This window comes from Monodon monoceros, unplaced genomic scaffold (assembly GCF_005190385.1).
Source record: "Monodon monoceros isolate NGI ecotype Baffin Bay Population unplaced genomic scaffold, NGI_Narwhal_1 Super_Scaffold_17, whole genome shotgun sequence".
NCBI classification, from domain to species: domain Eukaryota; kingdom Metazoa; phylum Chordata; class Mammalia; order Artiodactyla; family Monodontidae; genus Monodon; species Monodon monoceros.
In genome coordinates this window covers 14539157-14554887 of record NW_021703773.1, presented here as the reverse complement: position 1 = coordinate 14554887, position 15731 = coordinate 14539157, and the positions used below count along the sequence as shown (strand labels likewise).

Below are 15731 nucleotides of genomic sequence, written 5' to 3'. Positions count from 1 at the left end.
AGAAACTGATCATATTGTGTTGGCACGCATATGGGACAATAAAAATTTCAGGAACTTCTGGTGGAAATATAAAGTGGAAGACCTACTTTAGCAAACAGTTTGACAGTTCCTGAAAAAGTGTAAAATATGCCTATCAAATGACCCTGCCATTCATTCCTAAGTATTTATCCGGGGAAATGAAAGAATATGTGCATACAAAGGCTTGTTCATGAATTTTTATAGCAGCTTTATTTGTAATGGTCAAATAACTGTCCCAATGTTATTGTCCCAAATGTCCATTAATAGGTCAACGGATTAAAAAGATTGTAGTATATCCGTACAATGCAACCCTACTCAGCAATAAAAAATGGACCATTGATACATGCAAGAGCATGGACGGATCTCAAATAATTATGCTAAATGAAAGAAGCCAGAAGAAACTGCATACATGTGATTTCATGTAAATAAATGTCTAGAAAATTTAAACTCATCTGCAGTAACAGAAAGCAGATCAGTATTTGTTTGGGGGTGGAGAGGGAGAAAAGGGCAAAAGAGAAAGATGACGAAGAGACAACTTGGAGGTAATGGATATGTTCATTATTTTGATTACAGTGATGGTATCACAGGAATATGCATTTGTCAAAAGCAACCAAACTGTGTACTTTAAATGCATGCTGTTTATTGTGTCAATTATATCTCAGTAAAAATATTAAAAATACACTTGAGAAATGCCAAAAGCAACTGAAATCTAGAAAATTGAGAGATGAATTGAAAAATAAAAGTGAAGAAATTAGCAGAAGGACTCAGAACCAGAAAACAATAGCAAAAATATACTATCTGAAGATGAAATACAAAAGCAATAAAATGATAGAAAAGCGAATGCACAGTGCCACGGGAAAAAGCCCTTCTGCACCTGCTGTACCAGGTGTCATCAGAGAAAAAACAGGAGGTAGGGAAATACAAAGAACCACAAGGACAAGCATATCTGCAAAATTTTTGTGGTTTTATTCCTTAGATATCATCTATTCAACCAATTATTTATTACGGGTATAATTTTTTTTTTCCGGCCGCACCGCTTAGCATATGGGATCTTAGTTCTGAGACCAGGAATGGAACCTGTGCCCCCTGCAGTGGAAGCTCAGAGTCTTAACCACTGGACCGCCAGGGAAGTCCCTATTATGTACATAATTTTTATATGACTAAGAACAACAAAAAGTAATTGTAAATTGAATAGCAATGAAAACCATAATAGTGGCTAGCTGAGATTTGCTGAGTGACTAACTGAATCATGATATTGAATATCCACTAAAGTTTTCATATGTATCATACTCCTATCCAAAATCAGTCTCTGTACTCCACATTCTTAGTACTCTTCTCCTCCTCAAAATTTCACTCCAACATTTCTCCACTCTCTTGCCTACAACATCTTTCCTCTCCCTTTGGGAAGATGTCATGCTGATTTTAAAAAGCAAAACAAAAAATTTGCAAAAATACTGTCATTCTCCCATCCTAATAGAAATTTCTCATATCCCAGACAGTTAGCATGCCATTTCCGTGCTTTCCTTTGCAGTAAAATTTCAAGGGTTGACTCTACTTGTGTCTTCAATTCCTTTCCTCAAATTCTCTTTTAAAGCATGCTAATTAGGCTTTTGTCCATATGATTCTCTGAACTTGTTCCTGTCATTATCAACAGTGACTTCTACATCATTAAATCCAATGTCCAGTTAGTTCCTTCTACTCTTGCTTTCTCCATTTACAGTACAGTTAGTCTCATGGCGATCTCATTGTCTTTTGCTTTAAATTCCAACCATACGTTTAAGACTCCCAAACTTATTTCTCCAGCTCCAAACTCCTTTCCAAACTTGAATTCGTGTATCCAACTGCCTCCTTGACACGCCTATTAGAAATGTTTAACAGATCTCAAATGTCATATGTCCAAAACTAAAATTCTGGTCTCTACCATGCAAAACTAGCTTCATCTCCAGGCTTCTCTTTTTCAGCTGATGGTAACCCCATCCTTGAGTTACTCAAGAAGCTTTTTCAACTCTTTCTTTTCTTCTTATGTAGCAAATCTAATTCTTCAGGAAAGACCAAAAAAAAGGATACCTTTCTCATCACCTCCATCTGAGCCATCCACTTCTTTCACCTGGATTTCCATAGTAACCTCCTAACTGGTCTCCCTGCTTTGGCCCTTAACTCCTTTTACCTTATCCTTAACACAGCAGCCACAGTAACCCCATTAGAATGTAAAGCAGACCTTGCCACTCAGCCTTGCCAGGGCTCCACTTTTAACTCAGAGTCAAAGTCAAAGTCCTTCCAGGATACCACCTAACATGCTTCTCCTCACCACCCTGAGCACATCTTCTTTTTCTTTACCCTTTTCTCCTCCTATCCCAGCCTCATTGATTCCCGTGCTACTTTTGGAAACTGCCAGGCACACTCCTTTTTTAGGACTTTGTTTACTCTGCTTGGAACTCTGTGACCCCCAGATATCTATATGGCCATCTCCCTCCCCTTTTAAAACTTTTTACTAAAAAGTCCCTCAGAGAGACCTCCCTTGATATCTCTTATTTAATTCTGTAACACGATTGGCCCTCATTCCCCATATCCTTTATTATGCTATGCACTTTTCTGTTTTCCCTAGTAATTATCTGTATACTAGATAATTTACATATTTATTATGTTTCTTGTGGATTCCCCATCCTCTACCCTCCATTTAAGCTCCATGAGGGCAAAGCTCTTTCGTTTCTCTGTCTGGTGGTGTTTAATGATGTATCCCAAGTGCATAGAATAGTACTATGTATAGTAAATACTCAGTAAATATTACTTGAATATGTGGATGGATATTAGGTATGTTCATTTGGTATGTATACTGAGGCTTTCCAATGGTTCCATTTTAAAGGGACAAAGATGAAAAGTATACTTGTATTTTAACAGAAATTGAACAGATATTCCTTCAAGGCTACAAGCCCTTGTAACAAGTTCATGACCCTTGTCCCTTCCCTCCCACCCCACCCCCCAGTGGTGGACTGAGAATGCTGCCCTGTATCCTGTAGTAGAGTATAGGATAAGGAGCCAGGTGGAATGACTCTCAAAGGGCAGACCTTTAACTGGAGCAAACATTTTATGAGATGAAGGAATCTGGACACAGATAGTTTCACCTCTTTTTCCAGGCGAACAGAGGGTGTAAGCGATAATGTGTAAGAACAATAAGAACATTTGAAAGGACAATAGGAGAAGCTAGAGTGAGCATGAGCTCTCAGCCTAAAGTGAAGAGGAAACATTTTTTGGATAGACTGAAGATACAGGGAAACGAGAATTTCAGAGAACAATATGGTAACATTAACAAGGATGCTGAAGAGTACTGCATGGCGATGTTAGCGTACGTTTTCATATAGAACAAATCTTTGTGTGACATAGAACGAACCTCCACTTCCACTAGCTGGGCACACCTAGCCTTCTCTAAAACATCCTTCATGGCTTGGAATCTTCATGCTTCTGAGAATATCCTGGCCCTTTTGAATAGGCAGGGAGATTCTTCAGTTTCTGGGATCATATACACTCTAGTGTCTGTGCCAATGTAACTTTTTTTTAACTACTTGCTAAGTTTATGTTTTCATTTCTATTTGAAATTTATCAAGATACTTTTTTCATAGCTATTCTTGAGTTGTAATAATTTTCAATGAAGGGAAGCAACGTACATAAAAATCCAAGAAGTAGGTGTAACCGGTTTGGGAGAATTTATATGATTTTGATCCTTTTGTTAGTTTAACATCCAACTTAATTGTGTTCCTTTAATAAATTCTTCTGGATGAATACTAAATGTTTAGCAAAAGTGGGGTGTCAAAAGATTGCAAATTTGATCAAAAAACTAGTATGCATATGCAGATTATTAAATAAAAACTGCAAAATTGTATTTTTTCCTATGTGGGTATATGTCTATCAAAATGAAACTGTTGGAAGAAAGTACACATAAATATTACTGAAAAAATAACTAGAAATCTGTCAAATACATTCTATTTTTATTGCTTTGACACACATGTGGTAACTCTAATAAACTGCAAGCAAAGTTTTTAAACAGATTTTTGAAGGATCGGTTTTCGTAGACAAAGTGTTCCTGCATGTATTACACTAACTGTACTTGCATGGACACTTCTAAAGTGCTTTAAAGGCATTCCATCTCTCTATATATTAATTTTAAATTCATTACTATTAAGACAGTATTTTTTCATTAAAACAGAAAGAATAAAAGCCTACTTACACCCATAATATCACAAATGTTAAATGTGAGTGCTGAATTAATGATGCTTGCTACTCAATTCATAAAGAATAAGATATTTCTTTCAAAGGATACGTCCCACTTTGCACAGTCAAAATGTTGTTGGACTATTTTAGAGTCATCGAACAATTCTGTAAAAGTGCAGATTCAAACTTCCTAAAGGTGGCTGGGGGTTAGATAGTGTTTACTATCAATCATAGCCAGTGTTTACTATTTAGATCCTAGTACAGGGGAAGAAAGTTGATCTTCACAATAGCTTCTAATCCTCATTCTACAATTCCTTTTTCTTTAAAAAAAAAATAAAGTACCTAATCGTTCCACCAATAAAATTGTTCCAAATGCATATATTTAACTGAGCTCAATAGATAGACAGATTCTTCAGGAAAACAATCATAGAAAAGAGATGTAAACATGAAAAGGGCAATAATTTAAATGGTAAAAATAATGCTAGTTAACAATGAATACTGAACCAGCCATGAAATCTAATGACTTGACATGGACTATTATCTCTAATTTTGAAAAACCCTTAGATCCAGAGGCTAAAACTGAGGTTTATGCAGGCAATGTAATTTGCATGGGGTCATCATGATTGTTAGTTTTGGAGCCAGACTCCTTTCCTGATACTTTGTTTTCAACTTTTTAACTGCCTCTATACCATATTTTATTAGCTGATCAAGTATAGAGTAATAGGCAAACATTTAAGGGAGTTATGTATTGAGATTTACAAGCGGAAAGGAGAAGAGGACAAATATTTTGGACCCCTTCTATGTGCCTGACACTATGTTAAATATTTAGGAAACGATCTCATTAGTTATCTTTATACTTATATTTGGTAAAGCCTTTATGAGAATATAAGTTCTGGGATTTGTTTGGAGTCAGGCAACTGAAGGATGAAAAATAAATAAGAGTGATTAAAGATTTGGGAAGTATTCCTTCTAATAATAGAATAAATCATGAAGTCTTATTTGTTTAGAGAAGAGAACGTTAAGGAGAAAATTACTAATAAGAGTGTCTAGATATCTAAAAAAGCATCTATAAATCTATGTGAATAGGGTTTTGTTGTTTCCTCAGGCCAATATAAACAGAAACAAGGCTAAATTACACAAGGGGGGTGGGGATTATAGTACTCATGAGAAGAATCTAGCTAAGAAGAATTAGCAGAGTGCGAATGTTCTAGCCCTCTATATACCAGAGGCAGGGCTAGAGGCAGATAGGGATAGAGATATACAAGTTATTTTAGGAAAGAACTTACATCAATTCTCATTCCATTCTGCTCCAGTGTTTTCCTAAGGGAAAGAAATATAATTTATAAATATATCTGTATATAAAGTTAATCCTGTTTTCCAATCTGGGAGTTATGTGGAATTGTCCCTATTTATAAGGAGGAATCTGAAACTCAGAGAGTTTAAGAAGTCTTCCCAATTTCACACAGCAATTAAGTGAGAGTCAAGAGAGACAGTTGGACTCAGGGAGTTAGAATCAGAAAATTTGGGTTCCAGTGTAGACTTGGCCACTCCATCATTTGATTGTGAGAAAATTACTTCCATAAATTTCTAATACTTTATCTGTAAAATAAAAATAAGAATACACACAACGATAGTTGGGAAGATTAAATGAGCAGTAGTTTCAGTGGAATTATTCTGAGTATGAACATAAATAACTCTTTAAAGAATTTATGAAATTATGGACTTCCTTCTTGCCATGTGGTTGAAGGTTAACTTAAAGGAATCTAAATGCTCATTTTTTAATCAGTAACGTTTTTTGACATAAACTTCTAAAAATTGTTTCTGCCTCCATGTCTTTATTTGAATGCTTCTCATCTGAAAAATCAATGTGTAATATGTCATTCTTGCCATTTAACCAAATTTAACATATAAACCACATATTAAACATTAAGTTTAATATTTCTAGTAGTCCATGCTTTGCACTAATTTCAAGAGATTTTCTTCTCCAATAAGAAAAATAATGGCTATAACATAGTACTTCTCTGAGTTATCACCTATTCAGTATTCTCAGGAAGTACTCAAAAGATGATCATTGCAATATCTAGGTGTCTGTCAGCCTTTATAAAAATTAGAGCCAACTGAGAATAAGCATGAATAATGAAAACTGATTACAATTTCAGAGATGTACAGCATAGATCTTAGGGCTAACAGGTTTACTATTTCTTGTACCTCTTTATATGTTACTCATTTATAATATTGAAATTGGAATTGTTCTTGTGCCTCCCATTATTGGAAATCTCTGGATATTTGCAAGCCCCATGTAGACCCAATAATCAGATTAATCTGGTCACTAATCACTGAAAGAAATGCCTAAGTCATAAACAGCAAGAGAATCCATTGATTGTAAAGGGAGACATTACCGAGCAGTTTCAACCAAGCAAGATAGTTAAACTCAGAGATGCTGTTTCCTGTTTCTCTGGTATAAACAACCAGGCTGCTCCAGTGGCCTCTCCACAACCTGGATGTCCCAAAGCCACATCTCTCTTCTTTCCTTCCACTTTCCCTAAAGAGAATTCTGGGTCATAAAGGAAGGAGAATTGGTGCAACTTCTTTCCTGAAACGACTTGAGCTTCCTCTGCGTTTATATTTGTGTCATCTTATTATAAGACGAGGGAACATCTATTATTAATTGATGTACTAATTAAAGCCATACTTGCAGTTTCCATTAGCTTATTCCCTAAATTCTCCAGAGTTGGCTGTCTGGTTTTAATCAAAACCAAATGGTAGTCCAAGTTCCCAGCCCTGAGCAGCTAGGAGGAAGTCATCCAGTGGAGGCACAAGAAAGCAGAAAAGATAAACAGACGATAGTTCACAACATTTGTGTTGGAGGAAGGATGCAGATACTGTGAGCTGCTTTAGAGTGATTCGGCACAGTGATTCGGGCACTCTGTCCTGCTGGATGGAAGCAGTTGCAAGTGGTTAATGTCAGCAAGATTGTAATAGGATCAAGATGGAGTCTGTCTTCTGCTTTTCCAGCACTAGATGTGTGTAACTGGAAGATTCTGACCAGAGGCAATGCTGCCTATGCCATGACACAAACTACTTTAATTCCGGGAAGGACTCTTGGGGTCGGAGAGATCTGGGAGAAAACGTTCTATTCGCTGGATTCCTAGGATTTTACTTACAGACCTTCTCAGGTACGGTATATCAGGCTGCAGCATTTTAAATGAAGGAGCGTTAAAAAGGTTTTCAAATTTAGAAGAATTACGGTATTAAAACTAACTGCATCTTGCTCCCTTAAAAGATCTTTTGAAAGGAGCACTGCAAAGGTATTTTGCTTACATTGTGTGTATACATTGAATAAAGTGGAAAAGTTGTAGAGGAAGGAGAGAACGATGTTTTCTTTCTTTCTTTCTTTTTCATAAGCAGCGTGGGATAGAAAAAGCTCTACGGCTTTATGACTCTCCAGCTAATCACCTCAAGGGTTTTGACAAACTCACTTAAGTTCTGTGTAAAATCAGAACTCCTAAATCGCCTGGGCGGGCCTCTGCTCTGCCCCCCTCCCCTCCTCTCAGTTCAGTCTTTCTCACATGCACACCACTCAGAGGCAGGAAATGCTTCCCAGGCAATCTGGGCCTGGTTGTGGAGGCCCCTTTTGCAAAACATCAGTCTGAATTTACTAGACAGAAGTCACTAGGAACGCCTTGACAGACTCCGGCTTCAGCTAAGGCTCGCTCCAGCTGCGGAGGCTGTTTTTGTTAGAATCACACACTGCGCAGAACTGCTTAGAATAGAGCCATGATCTCAACCACGAAATGTGAACTTATATTTTGGAGAAACTAACGGGGACGGACTCCTTTCCTAGGCTGAGTGTTGAAGCATGTCTTGCCTCGGCGTTTCAGCTCCTCCTCGTCTAGGTAAGACGCTGTGGACTATCTATCTTTACGCTTTGAGGCAATCTTTGAAGAGGCAGAAAGATTGAGAGAAATGTTAGCATCTTGCACGGAGTGGTGATTTCCTAGGTTTTAGAGCTGAGCCACGAAATCAGAAGTGGAAAAAGTTTAGTAAGTAAAAAACTGTGAGTCAAATTGTTTTAGCAAAATGTCAATTCTAAAATAGGCTCCATGGAGATTTTTCTCCGTAAACTAAGATCTTATTTTCATCCCTTTTTAATCCTTAACTTATTTATGAGTGGAGCCAGAAGACAGACCAGTTTTCCTATTATATGGTTTATATGAAACAGATACATATTCTCACACATTGTGAGGTGTAAATGATTTTTTTTCTTTCCCCGTCGTTTGCCAACAGGAAAAGTAGATCCCGCTATAGAGTGACTTTTCTTAATAATGCATCTCCAAAGAAAATTTTGAGTCTCATTTAAAATATGAAGATTGGATTCCTCAATATTTTCCCACCCAGTTTCAACCACAGGTCAAACTGCTAATGCACAGCTTAAATGGTTTATTTTTAAAAAGAGTAAACACATGAAATTTTACAAATATTTCTATCCTAAACAGTATTTAATCTGATTTTTAAAAATTTAAAGATCAGAATTGGATTTAATTTATGTTAACTTTCTTGAATTCACTATTCACTGCTCAGATCATATTCTGTGTGAATATTTTTGAATAAAGTAAATCTCAATGACAATGACATTCACTGTTACTATTTTAAGGCAGCTGGAAATCACTACAATCATATGAAAAGCTGATCTGTATTCATAATTCATGTAATCATAAAATTACATTTCCACTGGGCTATAGTATATTTAAGTTATGTTTACATGTGCAATATATGAGAAAAGAAATTTAGTAATGACTGACATAACAGAGAGTTTTAATGCATAACATGCTGTTATATTTCTGAATATTTAGAATGAAAATCATTATTTTATAGAAATCATATGGAATGGTACGTGAAGGGAACAAATACCCGTGCATATTTCCAAATCTATTAGATGAACACAAAATATCCCAAATGAAATATGAAAGCGATTTGACACTTGGATCATAAGAAATCAAGCGTTTTCATCATAAACTTTTACATAGTATAAGGTGACCATTTGCTGTATTAGCTAATTATGCTTAAATTTTATGCTAGAATAAGTTATATTGACAAATTTTAACTACTCACTAACAATTTGTTGTGTTGAGACTTCTAAAAGTGATAAAAAGAATCTGTTTTTTTAAGTATGTTAAAAATAAAATATTGACTTGTCTAAATTATGATTTAATAAAATTCCTCAAGAGAATTTTAAGGAAGGAAAGAATATAAGAGGTCACCTCTTCTAACACTGTCTTAAAGGTGCCAAAAAGGGAGGTGAAGCATGACATTCAAAAATGACCTGTTCAAGGTCACACCGCTAGTTAGTAGAAGAGATGACAGTGGAACCATAGTACCCTGTGTCATAATTCAGGTAACTTAATATGACATCACCTTGTTCTCAAATAATAACTGCTCATAATAAAGTATGAATATATTTGTATCCGGTAGAAGGCTACCTTAAACAGAAAATTGTAATGCTTATTTTTTAACAAAAGGCTTACAGCTGCTACCAGTATTACAGTGTAGAAAAAAAAATAATAGCTTTAAAAAAGAATCAAATTTACTAAGTAATGAAATTTCCTCAAATGCAAAAGTTTTCTTACACCTTCAACAAACATTTTAAAGGAGTAACTTGTTTGTGACTGTTTTGTTACATTTCATGTTTATGCCAAGAAAATCAATCCACATGCTAATAATTATATTAATTTTAAACTGATGTTTCTTAAAAACATAGAGCTAGAAAGGAGGTTGTCTGATTCATATCCTTGCCTCCAAATGGTATCCTTATAAATCAACTTAACCAGTGGCATTCGGAAAAGATTTTACTGCCCCCCACTGGAATCGGTTTAAGAATCTCACGTACCCGGACATCCTTTTATTTATCTAACCTAAATCTCTATTGCTGCAGCCTGTTTCCAGTTCTGTGGGTTTCTACCTCAGTGGAAATGTGAAAAGCCTAAATGGATGTGTGAAAACATAAGTGTACATTTCTAGGCCAAATAAACCCACTTCCTTTCATCTTCCCTTCTACAGCTTATTTACAGTCTTTTAATTGGTTCATATATCTCCTCTGAGCCTTCTACAAAGTCCTTTAGTTGTAGAATCCAGAGTTTGTTATAGTATATAAATGGCTGACCAGTGCAGTGTCAAATGGAGGAGTTGGCTGCTTCATCTGTACATTCTTCATATATGACAGTATATGTTGCTTTGCACACTGAAACATTGCACTTTCCGTGGCAAGAGCCCTTCTAATAAAGCTAATATGTGTCATTTCTAGTACATCCCATTTCTTTAGAGAAAATGTGAGTCATGATGCTTTTTCTCCCCATTTTTCTGAACCAGATTGGATTTCCTGATGCTATTACCACTTAAAAATAGGCTATTCAACACTTCCAGTGTCTCCACACTCTACATGATTGGAATGAGGAATAAATGCAGTAAAGCAATAGCCTATATAACTGATGGCGTGATTACTAGAGGGCCTAGTACACCATTTTGTTTCATTTTTTCTTGAGGACGTTATAATAAAAAAGAGAATTTTTCTGGCCCTATCCAAACCTGCTCATACCATACACCTCACTACAAATACTTTAGGCATGGTTTAATCTTACTTATAGAGGATGGGTGTTAGAGGATTAAAACAAGTCTAAACTGGGACATTTAAGATGTGTCTTTTGTTTTTACTTCATTTGTTTCCTCTTGGAGAAGGAATGAATTCGTGTCAATATCATCTTACAATGAGGGTTCTTCTCTGTAGAAATCGTTATAGTACAACGAAGTTCCAAAAGAGAGATGATTTAGATCTGGATCAGAAAATTTTATTATCTGAATAAATGTTAAGAATTGTACATGAGAATTTAAAGAGGATGAGGGAAAATTCCTCCAGATTTGAAGGAAATAGCATAAGTATTATACCTTCTTCTCCCAGGTGAATGATAAGCCCCTTAGTTGCACAAATCAAACAGGTTTACAGAGAAGCCCAAATCCAGATTGACTTTGGGGTGGATATAGAGATACAGCATACTACTTCTAGTTTGGCATTAAACTGACGGTCAGCTCATAGAGTTCTGAGAAATAGATGCGCTTAGTTTTTGAAGAAGGTAAACAGAATAAAGGTGAAGTGTGGATCTTGAGACCTAGTTTAAAAGAGATTATTGATTTTGATTCAGTGGATTATAGAGTATATAAGTGAACTTGAAAAGATTAAATAGGAATTCTGATGTAAAAAAAAAAGATGAAAGGCAATGTAAACAGCATGTGTATAAACTTGCTCATGAATTAAGATAGAGGACTGAAAAAAGCAGTTGTAGCTGCTTGTATGTGTGAAAAGGTTTTCCTATTAGACTGAAATCACAAAATGGTTTAGCAATACAGTTCAGATAATCCAGAGGAAATCAGTCCTTTAATAGAAATGAGATCCAAAGGAAGTAGGAAGATCAGAAAGCAAGCTTAGAAATTCAACCCGTGTTTCTTTTTATTCCCAGCAGTTGGCAAAATACCTAGCATGTCAGGTATTGTCAATACATGTTTGTTAATAAATGTTTGTGGAATAAATAGGAGGGAAAGAAGAAAGAAAGGAAAGGAAAACCAGCATTGAAGAGTTGGTGTTGTGAGACTTTTTTTTAATTTTCCAGACATCCTGTAATGATAGAATAATAATTTTTAAAGAGGAAGGAAAATAAGAGGTTGGCAAAAGTCATCAGAGCCTGAGGCCAGAGGTTAATAGCACTCTCATAAGATGACATTACAAGTTCATTAAGAGCCAGGAGAAAGCATGAGTATCCAAAAATAGTTCAAAGTTAAGTTACACGAGGCCAGCGAGAGCAGAGCACTAGTGAATTTTCCACAATTTAAATGGGGGTGGTGTACTGGAAAGCTCGTGGGAAGAGACAGAAAACTGGCTCAGATTTGCATCTTTGCCATTTGAAATCCTTGCTCTGTGATTTCAAGCATGCCCCATCCTACTTTGAGCTTCTGCTTTTTATTGGTAAAGTCTGGAAGATAATGCAAATATTTATATCACTGGGTCATTTTGAGCATTAGATGAGACTTTGTATGTACAAACTGGGTCGCATACAGTATAACAAACAAAATTTTGTTTTAAAAAGCAGAGGTCAAATGAATCAAGAAAGAAAGAATCATGGCGTTTCACCTTGTGGTCAAATCACTCATCTATATTGAAATAACATGGGCATGCAAGGGATCGTTCCAGCTCCTACTCAGCCATGGCTTCTGCAGCTAAGATCCGTCAAAAACTAAAGGAATCATTGCCATCAGCATCTTTATCATCATCATCATCATTATCGTCATCATCATTTAGTATCTAGTGAGTTCTTGCAATATGCCATGGATTAAGTGTTTTACATATATTATCAGCTCACTATTATTATAGTTCAATATTATTCTCTCTCAACAATTTTCATTATTCCCATTATAGAAGTGAGAAAACTGGGGAAGACAAAACCTAAGTAACTAATGCAAATCACCAGAAAAAAAAAAAAAGTTTCTTTAACAGACATCTTGCCTTCACAAAAAATAGAGGTAATAATCACTGCCCATCAATAGGTGTTAGGGATTGAGCTAGTTACCTAGTCCTGCCAGAATTTCTCCCTGTAAAATCAGGACAATGATAGTACGTACTTCATGGAGTATTTGTGAGTATTATTACTAAAGGAGATAGCGTAAGTGCAACACCAAATACAGGGCCTGATCCACAGTAAATGCTTAACACATGGAAGCTCTTTTACTATTACTATTATCACGATCATCAAAAGTTTCTAATGCACCTACTATTACTTGGGTATATGGGACACTTGGTAGTAAAAACAAGCTCAAATGTACATAGGAGGATGACAAAATAAGATAAGAATTATAGATATTAAATACAGAAGAAAAAAGTTGATATCAGAGGCATCAATCCCTGATAGGATACCAACCTAACAGAAGTAGCTAAGTTCTCAGTGATTTCATGTTCCTGATTTCAGTGAAAGTTGTACTTACCAAATGACTGAAATCTCAGTATTCTGTTGTCACCTAACTGTCTGAGCACCTGTGTTGCTGTAGCCCTCTTGTTTATATTTGGTGATTACTGTGTCTACCCTTAGAGTGTTCTTAGAAATGATAGCAAAGTTAAAAATAGAAAGTGGCCACTTAAAGCAAAGCCACATCTCACCATGCTGATGATAAAGCATTATAATTCATGTCCATTGTGGAATAGAAGTATCTTTTTTATAATAAGGCAAAACCACATTTCAATCATATTGCTTTGCCATTAAAAAAAAAACAACCAAACTTTTGATATCAAATTTAACTCTAAGCTATTTCCTGTTGCATGAAAAATTCCAAGTGAAATAAGTTAGGAGCAAAGGCAATACTTTTCTTTGGTTATAAGGGACTCTGCAGAAAAGAGATATGAATCAAAAAACCAAATGATTAATTATTCATTAATGAATTTATTTGCAGAAATAGCTAAAATACAATGTAGTTCTAGGTGCTCAAAGGGTTCTGTACCAGATGGAACACTGTTATTGAGAAGACTGTGTACTTTCTAAAAAAATAAAACATGGAATCCTGAAGGAAATACAGGTGTCTATAACTTACTGCATCCATGATGCAATATTGTCCCCCAAGACTGTGTTAATTCTGGGATCTCTTAGAAACCAAGTATCCCCGGAAGAGTCTTAGTGGTATCAGACAAATATGACATTTTAAAAGATTTACTCAAATTACACGTGGTTATTTAAAAAAACGTTCTGAGAATCCGCAAACCTGGCTGACCTGAGCGGCAAAGCGGTGATAAGTCAAACACTGCCAGTATCTGCGCCCCTCCCTGCAAGGGAATTAGAAACTACTGGGGCTACATTAAATAGTAGGAAGCCAGAGGTAAAAATAGGGCACCTCAGAAATATTAACTTGCAACTTTGTAACAGCCTGTTCTTTTCCGATGAGCTGACAGAATTCTAGTGGATTGACAGAGCTAATTTCAAATTTACTTGATTCCTGGAACATATTTGAGAGCTAAGAAGGAGAAAAAACTTACCAAGCTTAGTAAAACTAATATATACATAAAAATAGGTAAACATTTAAAAAAATATTTTAATTGGGTACCTATTTATTCATTCTTCTTCTAAAGACCAAAAATGATGGAAGGTTGGATGTGTCTCTCGGAAAAAGTGATGTACTACTCAATCCACTGACTTAGCTCATTATAGATGGTTTATTCTGTAATTTACTAAGACTTTTGATGATTTCCAGACAACCTAAAGACATGGAAGCTTTTTCATATATAATATTTTAAGCTTCGTTAAGTAATTTACCAGTAAAGAATTTTAACAGGAGTTTGTTTTTTCCACAGACAGCTAATGAGGCATAATGAGTAAATTCCAACATTTGACAAAGTATGTAAAAGTAGATAGATAATGATTTTGTGAAGGATTAAGACAAAGATTGCCACTAAAGAAAGGAAATCTGCCTGTAGTCATACAGAGATAGGTTTTTGCATCGTTATTAAAGGTTTCTCTCTCCTAAGCCTAATTCTAGCCCTGTCTAATTTCAATTAGTTAGCATGAATATTTTAAAGAAAAAGCACTACTTGTCTTTTACTAAAAGTTGGCTACCCTGATTAGACTCTTAGAAATGCTTTCTTTGAATGTGTTATCTTTTTTGTTTTTTGGGGTTTTTTTTGCTATTTGTTCATTCATTTACATAAAGGGATTAAGAATAATCATATCTGTGCTAGGCGTTCTCGCTGATCCTAAGCCTCTTGAATATTTGACAGTTTTGCGTTGAAAAGCATTCCTCTCGTGTTATCATTGAGTTGGGGGCAGTGGAAGGTGCCCAAATGTTCCACAATTTAGTTTGCTAGATAATTTGTTCTTTGACAGCTCCATCAAGAAAATGAATTTCATTTTGACCTCCGCAAATGCTCACTGTCAGGAAGATTTACTTGGCCATCAGTGAGCACACATTTGAAGAACTACAGTAGGCTGTGATCATGTCTGTTTATATGTTGATTCTGCTGTAATCGTCTAATTCAATAAGTGTTTGGGTGGCACTTATTACATGCAAAGGTGACTCCCTGAGCGTAGGCCAAGATACACTAAGATGTCACATCCCTCTAGGATGTCCAGATTCCCCATCTCTCCACCTCACCAACTTGACCCTTATATTAGCAACAATGTGGGCCATTGTAGAAATGCTCCCTTCTTGGTTCAGATGCATTCTCTATTCTTGCAAGAGTGCATGTTAGAGAATTTAACCTACCTTTAATTAAAAGGAGATTATTTCCCTCATGTCTTCTCTTCTTTCTCCCAGTGACTGAGTACACGCTATGTGGTAGCTATTACGTATAGATATGCATTAAAGCAGTAGTAGGAGAAGAGAGAAGAGTAGGAGAAGAGAGTAGTAGGAGAAATTTAACATGGGATGGGTAATTAAGAAGAAAGACCTGATGGGAAACAAGAAGTAACTCCAGCCATCTAAGG

General features: G+C 35.8%; 1 protein-coding gene across 2 annotated transcripts in view; it reads left to right on the top strand.

Annotated features, from left to right (window-relative positions):
* The first annotated feature begins 7803 nt into the window (after positions 1–7803).
* The window catches only part of DLC1 (DLC1 Rho GTPase activating protein), a 401847-nt gene continuing 393919 nt past the window's right edge, over positions 7804–15731 (top strand). Inside the window, exon 1 of one of the 2 annotated variants that reach the window (XM_029226249.1) lies at positions 7804–8120. The gene's annotated coding sequence lies outside the window, so the exon portion shown is untranslated. The remainder of the gene's footprint in view (positions 8121–15731) is intronic. The other variant, XM_029226251.1, reaches the window with a different exon arrangement.